The sequence below is a fragment of the Oncorhynchus mykiss genome, chromosome 27 (genome assembly GCF_057628025.1).
Source record: "Oncorhynchus mykiss isolate SJ-2025 chromosome 27, ASM5762802v1, whole genome shotgun sequence".
NCBI classification, from domain to species: Eukaryota; Metazoa; Chordata; class Actinopteri; order Salmoniformes; family Salmonidae; genus Oncorhynchus; species Oncorhynchus mykiss.
The window spans coordinates 19,944,368-19,965,000 of NC_143048.1; the positions used below are offsets into that span (position 1 = coordinate 19,944,368).

A 20,633-nucleotide genomic window follows, 5' to 3' on the forward strand; every position below is an offset into this window, starting at 1 on the left:
AGGGTGGTACCATGCATAGTTGGGTAGTAGGGTGGTTCCATGCATAGATGGGTAGTAGGGTGGTTCCATGCATTGATGGGTAGTAGGGTGGTTCCATGCATAGATGGGTAGTAGGGTGGTTCCATGCATAGATGGGTAGTAGGGGTTCCATGCATAGATGGGTAGTAGGGTGTTACCATGCATAGATGGGTAGTAGGGATGTTCCATGCATAGATGGGTAGTAGGGTGGTTCCATGCATAGTCAGGTAGTAGGGTGGTTCCATGCCTGGTTGGGTAGTAGGGTGGTTCCATGCATAGATGGGTAGTAGGGTGGTTCCATGCATAGTCAGGTAGTAGGGTGGTTCCATGCCTGGTTGGGTAGTAGGGTGGTTCCATGCATAGATGGGTAGTAGGGTGGTTCCATGCATAGATGGGTAGTAGGGTGGTTCCATGCATAGATGGGTAGTAGGGTGGTTCCATGCATAGTCAGGTAGTAGGGTGGTTCAATGCATAGATGGGTAGTAGGGTGGTTCCATGCATAGATGGGTAGTAGGGTGGTTCCATGCATAGTCAGGTGGTAGGGTGGTTCCATGCATAGATGGGTAGTAGGGTGGTTCCATGCATAGATGGGTAGTAGGGTGGTTCCATGCATAGTCAGGTAGTAGGGTGGTTCCATGCCTGGTTGGGTAGTAGGGTGGTTCCATGCATAGATGGGTAGTAGGGTGGTTCCATGCATAGTCAGGTAGTAGGGTGGTTCCATGCCTGGTTGGGTAGTAGGGTGGTTACATGCATAGATGGGTAGTAGGGTGGTTCCATGCATAGATGGGTAGTAGGGTGGTTCCATGCATAGATGGGTAATAGGGTGGTTCCATACATAGATGGGTAGTAGGGTGGTTCCATGCATAGATGGGTAGTAGGGTGGTTCAATGCATAGATGGGTAGTAGGGTGGTTCCATGCATAGATGAGTAGTAGGGTGGTACTATGCATAGTCAGGTAGTAGGGTGGTACCGTACATAGATGGGTAGTAGGGTGGTACCATGCATAGTTGGGTAGTAGGGTGGTACCATGCATAGTTGGGTAGTAGGGTGGTACCATGTATAGATGGGTAGTAGGGTGGTACCATGCATAGTTGGGTAGCAGGGTGGTGCAATGCATAGTCAGGTAGTAGGGTGAGACCGTGCATAGTTGGGTAGTAGGGTGGTACCATGCATAGTCAGGTAGTTGTGTGGTACCATGCATAGTTGGGTAGTATGGTGGTACCATGCATAGTCAGGTAGTAGGGTGGGACCGTGCATAGTTGGGTAGTAGGGTGGTACCATGCATAGTCAGGTAGTTGTGTGGTTCCATGCATAGTTGGGTAGTATGGTGGTACCATGCATAGTCAGGTAGTAGGGTGGTACCATGCATAGTTGGGTGGTTCCATGCATAGATGGGTAGTATGGTGGTTCCATGCATAGTCGGGTGGTTACTTCCAGCAACTCTGTCTTGAAGAGAATTGAGGAGAGTGACGGACGACTTACTACCACAGTTTCCATAACGGGTGAGTCATCATCGCCTTTTAAACCATTATTATATATATATATATATAAACAGTGCCTTGCGAAAGTATTCGGCCCCCTTGAACTTTGCGACCTTTTGCCACATTTCAGGCTTCAAACATAAAGATATAAAACTGTATTGTTTTGTGAAGAATCAACAACAAGTGGGACACAATCATGAAGTGGAACGACATTTATTGGATATTTCAAACTTTTTTAACAAATCAAAAACTGAAAAATTGGGCGTGCAAAATTATTCAGCCCCCTTAAGTTAATACTTTGTAGCGCCACCTTTTGCTGCGACTACAGCTGTAACTCGCTTGGGGTATGTCTCTATCAGTTTTGCACATCGAGAGACTGACATTTTTTCCAATTCCTCCTTGCAAAACAGCTCGGGCTCAGTGAGGTTGGATGGAGAGCATTGGTGAACAGCAGTTTTCAGTTCTTTCCACAGATTCTCGATTGGATTCAGGTCTGGACTTTGACTTGGCCATTCTAACACCTGGATATGTTTCTTTTTGAACCATTCCATTGTAGATTTTGCTTTATGTTTTGGATCATTGTCTTGTTGGAAGACAAATCTCCGTCCCAGTCTCAGGTCTTTTGCAGACTCCATCAGGTTTTCTTCCAGAATGGTCCTGTATTTGGCTCCATCCATCTTCCCATCAATTTTAACCATCTTCCCTGTCCCTGCTGAAGAAAAGCAGGCCCAAACCATGATGCTGCCACCACCATGTTTGACAGTGGGGATGGTGTGTTCAGCTGTGTTGCTTTTACGCCAAACATAACGTTTTGCATTGTTGCCAAAAAGTTCAATTTTGGTTTCATCTGACCAGAGCACCTTCTTCCACATGTTTGGTGTGTCTCCCAGGTGGCTTGTGGCAAACTTTAAACAACACTTTTTATGGATATCTTTAAGAAATGGCTTTCTTCTTGCCACTCTTCCATAAAGGCCAGATTTGTGCAATATACGACTGATTGTTGTCCTATGGACAGAGTCTCCCACCTCAGCTGTAGATCTCTGCAGTCCATCCAGAGTGATCATGGGCCTCTTGGCTGCATCTCCTATCAGTCTTCTCCTTGTATGAGCTGAAAGTTTAGAGGGACGGCCAGGTCTTGGTAGATTTGCAGTGGTCTGATACTCCTTCCATTTCAATATTATCGCTTGCACAGTGCTCCTTGGGATGTTTAAAGCTTGGGAAATCTTTTTGTATCCAAATCCGGCTTTAAACTTCTTCACAACAGTATCTCGGACCTGCCTGGTGTGTTCCTTGTTCTTCATGATGCTCTCTGCGCTTTTGACGGAGCTCTGAGACTATCACAGTGCAGGTGCATTTATACAGAGACTTGATTACACACAGGTGGATTGTATTTATCATCATTAGTCATTTAGGTCAACATTGGATCATTCAGAGATCCTCACTGAACTTCTGGAGAGAGTTTGCTGCACTGAAAGTAAAGGGGCTGAATAATTTTGCACGCCCAATTTTTAAGTTTTGATTTGTTAAAAAAGTTTGAAATATCCAATAAATGTCGTTCCACTTCATGATTGTGTCCCACTTGTTGTTGATTCTTCACAAAAAAATACAGTTTTATATCTTTATGTTTGAAGCCAGAAATGTGGCAAAAGGTCGCAAAGTTCAAGGGGGCCGAATACTTTCGCAAGGCACTGTATTTTTTTTACATCTGTTCCCCCCATTTCGTGGTATCCAATTGGTAGTTACAGTCTTGTCTCATCGCTTCAACTCGGGAGAGGCGAAGGTCGAGAGCCATGTGTCCTCCGAAACACAACCAAACCAAGCCACTTCTTGACACAATGCCCTCTTAACCCGGAAGCCAGCCGCACCAATGTGACGAAGGAAACACTGTACACCTGGCGACCGTATCAGCGTGCTTGCACCCGGCCCGCCACAGGACTCGCTACGCACACAACCCTACGCAAACAGCCAATACAACGCAGGAGTGGCTTCGGTACAAGTCTCTGAATGTCCTTGAGGGGCCCAGCCAGAGCCCAGACTTGAACCCGATCGAACATCTCTGGAGAGACCTGACAATAGCTGTGCAGCAACGTTCCCCATCCAACCTTACAGAACTTGAGAGGATCTGCAGAGAAGAATGGGAGAAACTCCCCAAATGCAGGTGTGCCAAGCTTGTAGCGTCATACCCAAGAAGACTCAAGGCTGTAATCGCTGCCAAAGGTGCTTCAACAAAGTACTGAGTAAAGTCTGAATACTTAGGTAAATGACTACCGCCCCGTAGCACTCACTTCCGTCATCATGAAGTGCTTTGAGAGACTAGTCAATGACCATATCACCTCCACCCTACCTGACACCCTAGACCCACTCCAATTTTCTTACCGCCCAAATAGGTCCACAGACGATGCAATCTCAACCACACTGCACACTGCCCTAACCCATCTGGACAAGAGGAATACCTATGTGAGAATGCTGTTCATCGTCTACAGCTCGGCATTTAACACCATAGTGCCCTCCAAGCTCGTCATCAAGCTCGAGACCCTGGGTCTCGACCCCGCCCTGTGCAACTGGGTACTGGACTTCCTGACGGGCCGCCCCCAGGTGGTGAGGGTAGGCAACAACATCTCCACCCCGCTGATCCTCAACACTGGGGCCCCACAAGGGTGCGTTCTGAGCCCTCTCCTGTACTCCCTGTTCACCCACGACTGTGTGGCCACGCACGCCTCCAACTCAATCATCAAGTTTGCGGACGACACAACAGTGGTAGGCTTGATTACCAACAACGACGAGACGGCCTACAGGGAGGAGGTGAGGGCCCTCGGAGTGTGGTGTCAGGAAAATAACCTCACACTCAACGTCAACAAAACTAAGGAGATGATTGTGGACTTCAGGAAACAGCAGAGGCAACACCCCCCTATCCACATCGATGGAACGGTAGTGGAGAGTGTAGTAAGTTTTAAGTTCCTCGGCGTACACATCACAGACACACTGAATTGGTCCACCCACACAGACAGCATCGTGAAGAAGGCGCAGCAGCGCCTCTTCAACCTCAGGAGGCTGAAGAAATTCGGCTTGTCACCAAAAGCACTCACAAACTTCTACAGATGCACAATCGAGAGCATCCTGTCGGGCTGTATCACCGCCTGGTACGGCAACTGCTCCGCCCACAACCGTAAGGCTCTCCAGAGGGTAGTGAGGTCTGCACAACGCATCACCGGGGGCAAACTACCTGCACTCCAGGACACCTACACCACCCGATGTCACAGGAAGGCCATAAAGATCATCAAGGACAACAACCACCCGAGCCACTGCCTGTTCACCCCGCTATCATCCAGAAGGCGAGGTCAGTACAGGTGCATCAAAGCTGGGACCGAGAGACTGAAAAACAGCTTCTATCTCAAGGCCATCAGACTGTTAAACAGCCACCACTAACATTGAGTGGCTGCTGCCAACACACTGACTCAACTCCAGCCACTTTAATAATGGGAATTGATGGGAAATTATGTAAAATATATCACTAGCCACTTTAAACAATGCTACCTAATATAATGTTTACATACCCTACATTATTCATCTCATATGTATACGTATATTCTGTACTCTATATCATCTACTGCATCTTTATGTAATACATGTATCACTAGCCACTTTAACTATGCCACTTTGTTTACATACTCATCTCATATGTATATACTGTACTCAAGACCATCTACTGTATCTTGCCTATGCCGCTCTGTACCATCACTCATTCATATATCTTTATGTACATATTCTTTATCCCCTTACACTTGTGTCTATAAGGTAGTAGTTTTGGAATTGTTAGCTAGATTACTTGTTGGTTATTACTGCATTGTCGGAACTAGAAGCACAAGCATTTCGCTACACTCGCATTAACATCTGCTAACCATGTGTATGTGACAAATAAGATTTTATTTTATTTTATTTATTAAAAAAAAAACGTTTTTACTTTGTCATTATGGGATATTGTGTGTAGCTCAATGAGGGAAAAAAGCAATTGAATCAATTTTAGAATAAAGTTGTAATGTAACAAAATGTGGAAAAGGTCAAGGGGTCTGAATATATTTCCGAATGCACTGTAGGTCATTCACACATTTTCTATAGGCTACTGCACTCTGTTAAAAATAAGGTACATGTTTCACTGTGGTTTTTTTATGCCCATTTTTATTTTCAAAGCGAGCTAAAATAAGAGGCCTGCATAATATTGTTCTAATATGTCTGCTGGGTAGACAGCTGCTGTTTAATAGCATATAGGATGTGTCCCAAATGGCACCCCGTTTCCTCTATTGTACACTAGTTTTGACAAGGCGCAAGTCAAAAGTGTATAGGGTGCCATTTGGGATGTTCCCACTGAATCACTGGGAGAGTAAATAAATATATATTTTATATACCTTTACCATGAGCCAAGAGTGGAATCACTAAGTTATAAATCTATTTATGTTCCCTGGGGGTTGGGAGTGTTCTTTTTAGAGTTTTAAAACATGAACTCATAAATCTTGATATTTAAGGACAGAATATTCCTCTCTTTCTGAGTAAACCAGGTCATCAACATGTTACCTCTCTCACCTGCCTCTCACATTGGCGTCAAACATCATCAAGCTACCCATATATTAACACATACACTACCCACAGTCTTGTTCTATAAGAAACACTGTTTTGCATGTGTTATAAACATCACTTTGTTAAAATAATTTAGTATTGGCAGTTTACACAACTTTAGCATCTAGCTCTCTGCCAGGTCACTGGCATCAGGATTGTCTGTACTGTAGTCAAGCTACCCTGTCTGGCCTGACCTGTGTGGCAACTTCACCTAGGATTTCTTACCTAGGTTACCAGTCTAGTTAAAGCAGAGCTCTGATTGGCAGCTCTCTGTTATTTCCAGGGCTGCTGTTGTCAGGTGTTATCAGGTAAGCAGTAAGCAGGTGTGTACAGGGAGCACCCATGTCAGCACCTGAGCCAAATAACCACAATAAAAACTCACAGTAACAGAATTGGTGATTGATTGAAAGTTATCATTCATATGTATATGTATATGTATATGTGTTCTGATTTGCTGAACTGATTACATATAAGAGTTCCAGATGCAGTATGAGTCATTCTGATGACATGGCCCAATTAGAGGCTGCAGGCAAGCTACACAACAAGAGGTTTAGGTCACAGTAAGTCTGTCTGTTGTCATTTATCTCCAGTGGGGATAGCCATCTTATGGTTTCCTTTCTCTTCTGATGTTCAAGTGGTGTTTGTTGATATAGCTTTATTGAATCATTGGCACCGACACTACCTGGAGAAAAATAAAGTGTGGGATTAAACTTTAGTGTATTGTACTGTAGTAATGACACACATAATTTCAGAGTTAACAAACTGGCTACACTTTACGTGAAGTAGCCCCTATACCTACAGTATGTAGCATACTGTAGATATGTAACATACTGTAGATATGTAGCATACTGTAGATATGCAGCATGCTGTAGATATGTAACATACTGTAGATATGTAATACATTGTAGATATGTAACATACTGTAGATATGTAACATACTGTAGATATGTAATACATTGTAGATATGTAACATACTGTCGATATGTAACATACTGTAGATATGTAATACACTGTAGATATGTAACATACTGTAGATATGTAATACATTGTAGATATGTAACATACTGTAGATATGTAACATACTGTAGATATGTAATACATTGTAGATATGTAACATACTGTAGATATGTAATACATTGTAGATATGTAACATACTGTAGATATGTAATACATTGTAGATATGTAACATACTGTAGATACTGTAGATATGTAACATACTGTAGATATGTAATACATTGTAGATATGTAACATACTGTAGATATGTAATACATTGTAGATATGTAAAATACTGTAGATATGTAATACATTGTAGATATGTAGCATACTGTAGATATGTAATACACTGTAGATATGTAACATACTGTAGATATGTGATACATTGTAGATATGTAACATACTGTAGATACTGTAGATATGTAACATACTGTAGATACTGTAGATATGTAAAATACTGTAGATACTGTAGCTATGTAATACATTGTATATATGTAACATAATGTAGATACTGTAGATATGTAACATACTGTAGATATGTAATACATTGTAGATATTTAACATACTGTAGATACTGTAGATATGTAACATACTGTAGATATGTAATACATTGTAGATATGTAACATACTATAGATACTATAGATATGTAACATACTGTAGATATGTAACATACTGTAGATATGTAATACATTGTAGATATGTAACATACTGTAGATCTTGTAGATATGTAACATACTGTAGAAATGTAACATACTGTAGATATGTAATACATTGTAGATATGTAGCATACTGTAGATATGTAATACACTGTAGATATGTAACATACTGTAGATATGTGATACATTGTAGATATTTAACATACTGTCGATACTGTAGATATGTAACATACTGTAGATATGTAATACATTGTAGATATTTAACATACTGTAGATACTGTAGATATGTAACATACTGTAGATACTGTAGCTATGTAATACATTGTATATGTGTAACATACTGTAGATACTATAGATATGTAACATACTGTAGATATGTAATACATTGTAGAAATGTAGCATACTGTAGATATGTAATACACTGTAGATATGTAACATACTGTAGATATGTGATACATTGTAGATATTTAACATACTGTCGATACTGTAGATATGTAATACATTGTATATATGTAAAATACTGTAGATATGTGATACATTGTAGATATTTAACATACTGTAGATACTGTAGATATGTAACATACTGTAGATATGTAATACATCGTAGATATGTAACATACTGTAGATATGCAACATACTGTAGATATGTAATACATTGTAGATATTTAACATACTGTAGATACTGTAGATATGTAACATACTGTAGATATGTAATACATTGTAGAAATGTAACATACTGTAGATATGTAATACATTGTAGATATGTAACATACTGTAGATATGCAATACATTGTAGCTATGTAACATACTGTAGATATGTAATACATTGTAGATATGTAGCATACTGTAGATATGTAATACACTGTAGATATGTAACATACTGTAGATATGTGATACATTGTAGATATGTAACATACTGTAGATGCTGTAGATATGTAACATACTGTAGATATGTAATACATTGTAGATATTTAACATACTGTAGATACTGTAGATATGTAATACATTGTATATGTGTAACATACTGTAGATACTGTAGATATGTAACATACTGTAGATATGTAATACATTGTAGATATTTAACATACTGTAGATACTGTAGATATGTAACATACTGTAGATATGTAATACATTGTAGATATGTAACATACTGTAGATACTGTAGATATGTAACATACTGTAGATATGTAATACACTGTAGATATGTAACATACTGTAGATATGTGATACATTGTAGATATTTAACATACTGTAGATACTGTAGATATGTAACATACTGTAGATATGTAATACATTGTAGATATTTAACATACTGTAGATACTGTAGATATGTAACATACTGTATGTAACACAAGTGGAATCCCAGGGTGGATAGGATCCTGATCTAAGTACCTTAGTTGGCTGATACAAGGCACAGTGTATAATTCACTTCACAGAAATGTCTGTTTCTTTCTAGCACCCACTACACTCTATTACCATGTACTAACATAGCAGTTGCGGCCCTCCCGGGTGGTGCAGTGGTATAGGGCACTGCATCGCAGCACTAGCTGTGCCACCAGAGACTCTGGGTTCGCAGCCGGCCGCGACCGGGAGATCTGTGGGGCGACGCACAATTGCCCTAGCGTCGTCCGGGTTAGGGAGGGTTTGGCCGGTACACCAGCAACTCCTGTGGCAGGCCGGGCGCAGTGCACTAACAAAGGTAACCAGGTGCACAGTGTTTCCTCCGACACATTGGTGTGGCTGGCTTCCGGGTTGGAGGCGCGCTGTGTTAAGAAGCAGTGCGGCTTGGTTGGGTTGTGTTTCAGAGGACGCATGGCTTTCGACCTTCGTCTCTCCCGAGCCCGTACGGGAGTTGTTGCGATGAGACAAGATAGTAATTACTAACAATTGGATACCACGAAATTGGGGAGAAAAGGGGGTAAAAAAATAACATAGCAGTTACACATAGGTAAAAGGGCAAATTGTTTTACACGTGTTTGCGGCATCAATTGTTTCAGAGATTTGCATGATCAGTTTGTTTTGATGAGCCTGTCATGTGCTAAGGTGGCAACCAACGGAGAATGATTCAAGACTAGAATCCCCCCCCGCCCCCTTCCATTTCCCGAAAATAAACCATTCTAGTAAAACAACAGCAAACAAGGTAACCTCAGTGCTACAGGTTTTTTCTTTTTACCAAGTGGAGTTTGGTGTCATTTCAACAAGTGCCCTTTAGGACTTCTTTCCCACATTCCACTTCTTCAGAAATCCCTGTTTCTGTCAGGAGGAGCCCCCTGCGGCTACTTGACTGCGTTGAGAGGTTGGCTGAGACCTCCCACTGTAACCTAAGATTTTATTCATCTGTAACTTATACCTCTGTCTATTTATCATTCACCTCAGCCTGGTTTGAATAATAAGGCAGCTGAGAGAGAGAGGGAGAGAGAGAGAGAGGGAAGGAGAGAGAGAGAGGCTAGGAGAGAAAGAGAGAGAGAGAGAGAGAGAGAGAGAGAGAGAGAGAGAGAAAGAGAGAGAGAGAGAGAGAGAGAGAGAGAGAAGGAGGAAGAGAGAGGGAAGGAAAGAGAGAGAGACGGAGGGAGGGTGCTACTTTCTTGGTTTACTTGGAGGGTAGGATAGGAATTTACCTGTATTGACATACTTCTTCCACTCCTCTCGCTTACTTTCTTTCTCTCTCCTTCCCCCCCTCCTCCCCTTCTCTCCCTCTCTGGCTCAGGTGTTGGTCTTGATCCATCTGTCAGTATAAAAGTTTGGAAGAGGTCTTCAGCGGTTCAGTCCATCATTTGCTTTCTCAATGAGAGGCTCAAAGGGTCAACCCCTCTCCTCTACCCAGCGCCACTCAGTTTATCTTAACCAACAACCACCTTGGCATGTGGCCGGTCTGACAGAGTGTGACACATCTGGCACTTCGTCTCTGAGCCTGTGCCGTCTGCTCAGCACCTGACTGCCTGGCACTGCGTCCGCGACACACCTGGACACATCTGGGTACGTCTAATCCAGCAGTTTAATTCGTTAACTAATGCTATTTTATGCAGGTGCATCAAAATGTCAAAAATGTTAAATCTACAAAAAATATATAAAATGATAATATATTGCCGTAGCAAATGAGAGCCCTGACGCAATCAAATAACAGCAATTAGTGTCAATAGACCAAATTAGATAATTGAACTAATGTGCTATACAGGCTCTTATGATTGGTGCAATTACACAGGGAGAACTAGATCCTATCCTACAGGTCCTATCGATGTGGACGAGCTCTGAAACCAGGGCTAAGTACCCACTCTCTGCCAGTGGATAGGGGATGTGATTGAAGTGTATCTGATGCCCCATTCTTACAAGTCTTCAAATCAGGTAAAGAAAGAGGGAAGGGAGAGAGAGACAGAAGTGGTGACTTCAGCAGTACAGTAGCTAGGCCTTTGGAACCTGTTGTGACAGGTTTCCTTCTATGTATCTCATAGCGCTCTGCTGGGCTACCGTGGGTTGGCTGAGGGCCAGACAGAAAGAGAGAAAAAGAGAGAGAGAGTGAAAGAAGAGAGAGAATGAGCATGAGATTAATGCTCTGAAGGCTGGAACCAGCCCTTCAGCTCTTCTTCCTACTACCACACTCTTCTTAGTCAATATATATTCAACAGTATTCTTCAAAGAAGAATCGCTCTGTTGGAAAGTGTTCCAGGTGTTTAGGCTAAACCATGTGCATTATGTGAATCTGATCAATTCTTCTTCTTCCCCAGACTGGACTGGAATGATTGATTGTCACCACGAGATTCAAATAAGATACTGTGGCCTACTGGCAGAACAAGATTGTTGTCGAATCAAGGAGGGTGAGTTGAGCATCTCTAAATGGTCAAGGATGGGAAAAGTTCGGAAACTTTGGAGCAAATATGCCGAACCTATGGCAATACACCTGTCTGTGCTTCTAACCAGCTATTGTTTCTTTATTAAGTGTGACATGCCTGTGAAATGACACTGAAAACTCATGTACGGCATGTTAAGGCCCACAAGGAGAGGACCGTGTTTAGTGGTTGTGTGTTTGCTGGGGTGACAAAACTTTCAAAAGAAAAGCTGTGCCGTTGAACAAAGATGAGTTGTCTTCTTACCTGCAACTGATGTTTAGCGGCTGAAAGGGCACCGACTAACGACGTTAAGCATGATTTAGTAGCCTTCTGGCCCCGTGTCAGCCACAATGGACTGAGTAACTACCCCTACTGTATGATCAACTTAGCTACAAAGTCTTCCTACAACTGACTCATGATAAAATGTTTAACAGACTTAAATCATTACTGTCAATCCAAGCATCTGTGACTTTCAAATATATGGATCAGGTGTTATAGAGTCAAATGCTAAAGTATAAATTATTGTAAGCAAATATATGTATCATGTCCTGGTTAGGGTTATATTAGCTTCAGCTTCCAGGGTTCGCTACTGATAGTGAGATGAAAGCCTGTGACAGTGGCTAAAGTTATAGAGCATAACAAAGTTAGAGGCAAGGTAATCTAGGTCAGGGGGAGGTGCAGAGACAATCAGATAATCTAGAGAAATCGTGAGAGATTAGAATCGTTAGCATGACTGCTGTCAATAAATCTCCCAGTGGGAAAGGTTATAATGACATCTTTACTACCGATGAATGACAGGTTCCATAATGACATAACGACATGGTGCCTGGGACCTAAAGGTTGCTGTAGTTTACAGAGAATATACAAACTTCTTGTTTTGAAACACTTACATAACATTAATCTTGAGCCTGAAATTGTAATTGGCAAATAATGTTATGGGTGCTTTTTTTAGCGGTGACAATAAGAAATATTAAAAGATAAGAATACAAACATAAAGCAAATGGCTCAGTAGAATAAACCTTATAGCAAGTGAGTAATATCAAGGAGATTAACATTCAAAAGCTTGTTCAGTTCATGAGGGCAAATTTTGTCATGACAGCCACGTTTTTTATACACAGGACAGGAGTTTACAGGTTTTTGTTCCAGACTTTCACTAACACCTCATTCAACTTATTGTGGTCTAAATTGTAGAGGATGAATAGTTGAACATGGTGTTAGTGCAGGGCAGGAAGAAATACTTGCACACGGTGCAGTTCACAGGGACAGAAATTCCCCATGTCCGTATTTTAGAATAACGGTCATATGTTACAATGAGCTGACAATTCTGCATGATAGAGAATAACTTGTGAATCTATTTCTAATATAGTGATGTTGCACAGTGCTGAATAAACTCCTGACTAAACTCCTGGGATATGGTGATTTTCCTGGTGGACGGAGGGTTTCCAAGTTCTATCCAACGGTCTGGGTGATGGGGTGGGATGTGCTTCAACCTGAGGAGAACAGAGCAGAATCATAAGGCTAAGGAAGGAGAAATGAACCTCACTGCTCAGATTTCAGTCCTGGTTCAAGTTGCTGCGAACCACAACTACCTTTGTTAATGTGCAATGGTTTTGTAAACAGTTTTCATATTCATAGGCTTGATCAAGTTGTCCCTGATTTACTTTAAATGTATAATTTCATTACTCAAAACATTTTCTTCATATGCAATGGTGAAACACGAGGGGAGGGGAAAGTGACAAGAAGAAAGTTAGCTAGCTTGCTAACGGTAGTTAAACAGACACTACATGCATGTACAGTATTGACTGATTCTGTAAGAATGCACAACTTGACTGACTAGAACTGTAAAAGTTTCTCCCGAACAGGGACCATAACAGTCCACCATTAATTCAGATGTTTTTGGAATTCTCGCTGTGCCGTAAAGCGTTATGGGATACCCTCCCCACCAAAGGGAATGAAAAAGTATGCTCCCATGAGTGCTTTGCTTTCCAGAACTCCCAAGTATGCTTATAGAACTTCCCGTAACTTAGTACATAATTGTCTTTGAACAGTCTTATGTTTGGAATCACACTTGAAAAATGACAGTTGACTTTCGTACTTGCTATACGCTCTAGATAGAACACAAGTATGCATTTTGGAACACTACCAGTGTTTGTTTGACTAAATAGTAAATGTAATGTGAGAACTAACAAGAGCGCTGTGAATTGTATAACATGACTATCACATTGTTGACAACAGGCAAGCCAGCACTTTCACATGTAGGCATGAGAGCCTGTACAGAGAGGAGAGGCTATGGGATTATGCCTTTGCCTGGTTTCATGGTCCTATCCAATGGTGTCCAGGAAAAACTTCCCCAAAATGACTAATTCATGGTAAACAGGTTGGAGGAGCACCCAATCTAAATTCCTCAAAAAAAGCATATACGGTGTATTCAGGAAAGTATTGAGACCCCTTGACTTTTTCCATATTTTGTTACGTTACAGCCTTATTCGCATGTTTTCTTTTCTTCTTATTAATCTACACACAATAACCCATAATGGCAACGCAAAAACAGGTTTTTTAGAAATGTATCCCCCAAAAAACCTGGAAATCACATTTACATGAGTATTCAGACCTTTTACTAAGTACTTTGTTGAAGCACTTTTGGCAGCAATTACAGCCTTGAGTCTTCTTGGGTATGACTCTACAAGCTTAGCACACCTGTATTTGGAGAGTTCATTCCATTCTTCTCTGCATATCCTCTCAAGCTCTGTCAGGTTGGATGGGGAGCGTCCCCGCACAGCTATTTTCAGATCTCTCCAGAGATGTTCGATCTGGTTCAAATCTGGGCTCTGGCTGGGCAACTCAAGGACATTCAGAGACTTGTATCGAAGCCACTCCTGTATTGTCTTGGCTGTGTGCTTAGGGTCGTTGTCCTGTTGGAATATGAATCTTCGCTCCAGTCTGACGTCCTGAGAGCTCTGGAGCAGGTTTTCATCAAGGATCTCGCTGTACTTTGCTCTGTTCATCTTGTCTCCCAGTCCCTGTTGCTGAAAAACATCCCCACACTATGCTTCACCGTAGGGATGGTGCCAGGTTTCATCCAGTAGTGACGTTTGGCATTCAGGCCAAAAAGTTTCATCTTGGTTTCATCAGTTCTGAGAATCGTCTTTCTCAATTTCTAATTTCTCAAGAGTCCTTTAGGTGCTTTTTGGCAACCTCCAAGCGGGCTGTCATGTGCCTTTTATTGAGTAGTGGCTTCTGTCTGGCCACTCTATCATAAAAGCCTGATTTGTAGAGTGCTGCAGAGATGGTTGTCCTCCTGGAAGGTTCTCTCATCTCCACAGAGGAACTCATCTCCCTGACCAAGGCCCTTCTACCTCAATTGCTCAGTTTGGCCGGGCGGCCAGCTCTAGGAAGAGTCTTGGTGGTTCTAAACTTCTTCCATTTAAGAATTAAGGATGCCACTGTGTTCTTGGGGACCTTCAAAGCTGTAGAATTTTTTGGGTGCCCTTTCCCAAATCTGTTCCTCGACACAATCCTGTCTCAGAGCTTTACGGACAACTCCTTCGACCTCATGGATTGGTTTTTGCTCTGACATGCACTGTCAACTGTGGGACCTTATATAGACAAGTATGTGCCATTCCAAATCATGTCCAATCAATTGAATTTACCACAGGTGGACTCCAATCAAATTGTAGAAACATCTCAAGGACGATCAATGGAAACAGGATGCACCTGAGCTCGATTTCGAGTCTCATAGCAAAGGATCTGAATACTTACGTAAATAAGGTATTTCTAAAAAACTGTTTTCGCTTTGTCGTTATGGGGTATTGTGTGCAGATTGATGAGGATATTTTATTATTTTATCCATTTTAGAATAAGGTTGTGACCAGTGGCGATTTTAGCATGTAAATCTTGATGGGGAAACCAACATTTTTGGGGGGGATGCAAGCCAGCAAAGCCACTTCACTACACAATACATCACTAAACAATACATTAATTGCACTATAATGGTGACAAACTATGCTCACAAGCTGTTATGGCCTACATACAGCTGTCACAACAGCAGAGTCCCAACAGCAGTCCCAACATCTTACAACTGTTACACCTGGCTATCAGCTGAGCCTTGTCTGGCAGCGAAACAGTTCATTCAGCCTAATTTCCTGCCTTTAAAAAAAACATAGCTGATATGGTTGACTTGCTTAAACAAATGTGGTTTCTAATGACAATTGAGATGTACAAACTATAGCATAAGGGGATGACAAGCAGATAAGAGCCAATCCGTAAATTTGATTAAAACATTAATGAGCTAGGACGGATGTAGTCAATATAACTATTTGTTCAGCACTTTTGAAATGTAAAGTGGCAGAATTCAGAACATGGGCCATTCTTACAGTGTTCTCCTTGTACACCAAGTCAGAACCATAGGATAAATAAAGGGGGCATATAAGCCGACAATGACAGCTCTTACAATATTTGATGATTACATTTTTATAAAACAGGTTATAGGCTACATGAGCACCACCAAGTCAGAACAGTAGGCACAATTAAGAGGGGAAAAATAGACCAAATTATTAGGGTGAGAAACATGGGCTATTAAAGGCTTACTACACAACTTACAGTTGAAGTCGGAAGTTTACATACACCTTAGCCAAATACATTTAAACTCAGTTTTCCACAATTCCTGACATTTAATCCTAATAAAAATGCCATGTCTTAGGTCAGTTAGGATCACCACTTTATTTTAAGAATGTGAAATGTCAGAATAATAGTAGAGAGAATGATCTATTTCAGCTTTATACTTTTTCATCACATTCCCAGTGGGTCATAAGTTTACATACACTCAATTAGTATTTGGTAGCATTGCCTTTAACCTTTCTAGTGCAGGAGTTCCGCTAGCGGAACACCTCGACAACATTCCGCTGAAAAGGCAGAAATTCTAAAATATTTTTTTGAAATATGTAACTTTCACACATTATTAACAAGTCCAATACAGCAAATGAAAGATAAACATCTTGTTAATCTACCCATCATGTCCGATTTAAAAAATGCTTTACAGCTAAAGCACAACATATGATTATGTTAGATCACCATCAAGTCCAGCCAAAGAAAGGAGTCACAAAAAGCAGAAATATAGATGAAATTAATCACTAACCTTTGATGATCTTCATCAGATGACACTCATAGGACATCATGTTACACAATACATGTATGTTTTGTTCCATAATGTGCATATTTATATCCAAAAATCTCAGTTTACATTGGAGCCTTACGTGCAGTAATGTTTTGATTCCAAAACATCCGGTGATTTTGCAGAAATACTAATAATAAACATTGATAAAAGATTAGAAAAGAAAAGAAGAAAAGTGTTATTCACAGAATACAGAATTAAAGATAGACTTCTCCTTAATGCAACCGCTGTGTCAGATTTTTAAAAAACTTTACGGAAAAAAAAAGAGAAAAAAAAAGCATAATCTAAGAACGGCGCTCAGAACCCAAAACAGCCAAAGGAATAACCGCCATTTTGGAATCAACAATGTTAGAAACAACACCATAAATATTCACTTAACTTTGATGATCTTCATCAGAAGGCACCCCCAGGAATCCTATTTCGACAATAAATGACTGATTTGTTCCATAAAGTTCCATAATTTATGTCCAAATAGCCACTTGTTGTTAGCGTGTTCAGCCCAGTAATCCATCTTCATGAGGCGCGAGCATTTCATCCAGACAAAAACTCAAAATTTTCCGTTACAGTCCTTTAGAAACATGTCAAACGATGTATGGAATCAATTGTTAGGATGTTTTTAACATAAAACATCAATAATGTTCCAACCGGAGAATTCCTTTGTCTTCAGAAAAAGCACTGGAATGCGAGGTAACTCTGTCGGGAGCACGCGTCATGAGACCAAGGCTCTCTGCCAAACCACTGACTTAAAGAGGTCTCATGAGCCCCGCCTTAATAGTAGAATCCTCATTCAAGTTTCAAAAGACGGTTGACATCTAGTGGAAGCCCTAGGAAGTGCAACCTCATCCATATCTCAATGTGAACTCGGGAGGCCAAGCTTTGAAAAACTACAAACCTCAGATGTCCCACTTCCTGGTTGGATTCTTCTCAGGTTTTCGCCTGCCATATGAGTTCTGTTATACTCACAGACATCATTCAAACAGTTTTAGAAACTTCAGAGTGTTTTCTATCCAATACTAATAATACTATGCATATATTAGCATCTGGGACAGAGTAGGAGGCAGTTCACTCTGGGCACGCTATTCATCCAAAAGTGAAAATGCTGCCCCCTATCCCCAAAAAGGTTAAAATGTTTTACTTAGGTCAAACGTTTCGGGTAGCCTTCCACAAGCTTCCCACAACAAGTTGGGTGAATTTAGGCCCATTCCACCTGACAGAGCTGGTGTAACTGAGTCAGGTTTGTAAGGCCTCCTTGCTCGCACACGCTTTTTCAGCTCTACCCACACATTTTCTATAGAATTGAGGTCATGCTTTGTGATGGCTACTCCAATACCTTGACTTTGCTGTCCTTAAGCCATTTTGCCACAACTTTGGAAGTATGCTTGGGGTCATTGTCCATTTGGAAGACCCATTTGCGACCAAGCTTTAACTTCCTGACTGATATCTTGAGATGTTGCTTTAATATATCCACACAATTTTTATTTCTCATGATGCAATCTATTTTGTGAAGTGCACCAGTCCCTCCTGCAGCAAAGCACCCCCACAACATGACGCTGCCACCCCGTGCTTCACGGTTGGGATGGTGTTCTTCGGCTTGCAAGCCTCCCCCTTTTCCTACAAACATAACGATGGTCATTATGGCCAAACTGTATCAGCTGTAGATCTCTGCAGTTCATCCAGAGTGATCATGGGCCTCTTGGCTGCATCTCTGATCAGTCTTCTCCTTGTATGAGCTGAAAGTTTAGAGGGACGGCCAGGTCTTGGTAGATTTGCAGTGGTCTGATACTCCTTCCATTTCAATATTATTGCTTGCACAGTGCTCCTTGGGATGTTTAAAGCTTGGGAAATCTTTTTGTATCCAAATCCGGCTTTAAACTTCTTCACAACAGTATCTCGGACCTGCCTGGTGTGTTCCTTGTTCTTCATGATGCTCTCTGCGCTTTTAACGGACCTCTGAGACTATCACAGTGCAGGTGCATTTATACGGAGACTTGATTACACACAGGTGGATTGTATTTATCATCATTAGTCATTTAGGTCAACATTGGATCATTCAGAGATCCTCACTGAACTTCTGGAGAGAGTTTGCTGTACTGAAAGTAAAGGGGCTGAATAATTTTGCACGCCCAATTTTTCAGTTTTTGATTTGTTAAAAAAGTTTGAAATATCCAATAAATGTTGTTCCACTTCATGATTGTGTCCCACTTGTTGTTGATTCTTCACAAAAAAATACAGTTTTATATCTTTATGTTTGAAGCCTGAAATGTGGCAAAAGGTCGCCAAGTTCAAGGGGGCCGAATACTTTCGCAAGGCACTGTATCTCCCTGGCATATTACATAATTTATGCAGCAGCGTATAATACATTTTTGGACTCACCTTGTTTTTATTTATTTATTTAATTTAACCTTTATTTAATGAGGCAAGTCAGTTAAGAACAAATTCTTATTCACAATGTCGGCCTACCCCGGCAAAACCCGGACGACGCTGGGCCAATTGTGCACCGCCCTATGGGACTCCCAATTACATCCGGATGGGATTCCTTCTGGATTCGAACCAGGTACTGCAGTGACGTCTCGGGAGCCCAGAGTTGTGCTGTGTCATCAAAAGTTTGTTTGGCAAGTTTGGCATTTTTTGGATTTATGGTGCTTTCAAGACAACCTGGGAACTCAACAAAAGAAACAAGGTTGAACATGATGACGTCAGTGATCTTCAGGTCGTAGCTCTAGAAAGAGGCCCGAGTTCCTGACTTACAAGGTTGACCATTTACTTAGGTTGACCATTCAAAAAGTAATTTTTCCAGTCAGAGAAAAAAAATGTCATAGTATTTTCTTCTGGCTGCCCTACCACCACAGAAAGCACTGAGCTGAAACACCTGCATGTTGGAGTTGCCTCCACTGTTGACGTTGAGACTGGGGTTTTGCAGGTACTATTTAATGAAGCTGCCAGTTGAGGACTTGTCTGTTTCTCAAACTAGACACTCTAAGGTACTTGTCCTCTTGCTCAGTTATGCACCGGGGCTTCCAACTCCTCTCTCTATTCTGGTTACAGCCAGTTTGCCCTGTTCTGTGAAGGGAGTAGTACACAGCGTTGTACAAGATCTTCAGTTTCTTGGAAATTTCTCGCATGGAATAGCCTTAATTTCTCAGAACAAGAGTAGACTGGCGTGTTTCAGAAGAAAGTCCTTTGTTTAATTTTGAGCCTGTAATCGAACCCACATGCCGATGCTTCAGATACTCAACTAGTCTAAAGAAGGCCAGTTTAAAACCTGTTGATGCCAGGAGTTCCTCTAGAGGAACTCCCCCCCCGTTCAGCTCAAACCGTGGCGCATGGAACGCAAAAATATTCTTAGAAATATTTAACCTCCACACATTAACAAGTCCAATAGCTCAAATGAAAGATAAACACCTTGTTCATCTACCCAGCATGTCAGATTTTTTAAATGTTTTACGGCGAAAACACACCACATATTTATATTAGACCATCACCGAAAGCAAGACAAGAGGCAGCCATTTTGTCCCAGAAAATATAAAATTATAAAAGCAGGATTAAAAAATAAATCATTCACTAACCTTTTGAAAATCTTCATCAGATGACAGTAATAGGACATGTTACACAGTACATTTTTTTTTTCAATAATATGCCATTTATATCCATAAATGTCCATTTACATTGAGTTCATGTTCAGAAATTACTCAAAAATGTCCGCAGGAAATCTAGGTAGCGCGGCAAGATAACGTAAATAGACATCATAAACTTTGACTAAATATACATGTTCTACATATAGTTAATTTCTTCTTTAATCAGGACAACAGTTTTCAGCTGTGCTAACATAATTGCAAAAGGGTTTTCTAATGATCAATTAGCCTTTTAAAATGATAAAC

General features: G+C 41.1%; 1 protein-coding gene across 4 annotated transcripts in view; it reads left to right on the plus strand.

The window, feature by feature from the left end:
* The first annotated feature begins 10,171 nt into the window (after nt 1-10,171).
* Nucleotides 10,172-20,633, plus strand: part of LOC110507685 (forkhead box protein N1) — a 23,744-nt gene continuing 13,282 nt past the window's right edge. Inside the window, exons 1-3 of one of the 4 annotated variants that reach the window (XM_090223490.1) lie at nt 10,469-10,737; nt 10,964-11,103; nt 11,484-11,573. The gene's annotated coding sequence lies outside the window, so the exon portion shown is untranslated. Of the gene's footprint in view, nt 10,738-10,963; nt 11,104-11,266; nt 11,574-20,633 lie in introns of those variants that run through there. The other 3 variants (XM_090223489.1, XM_090223491.1, XM_021587832.3) reach the window with 3 other exon arrangements.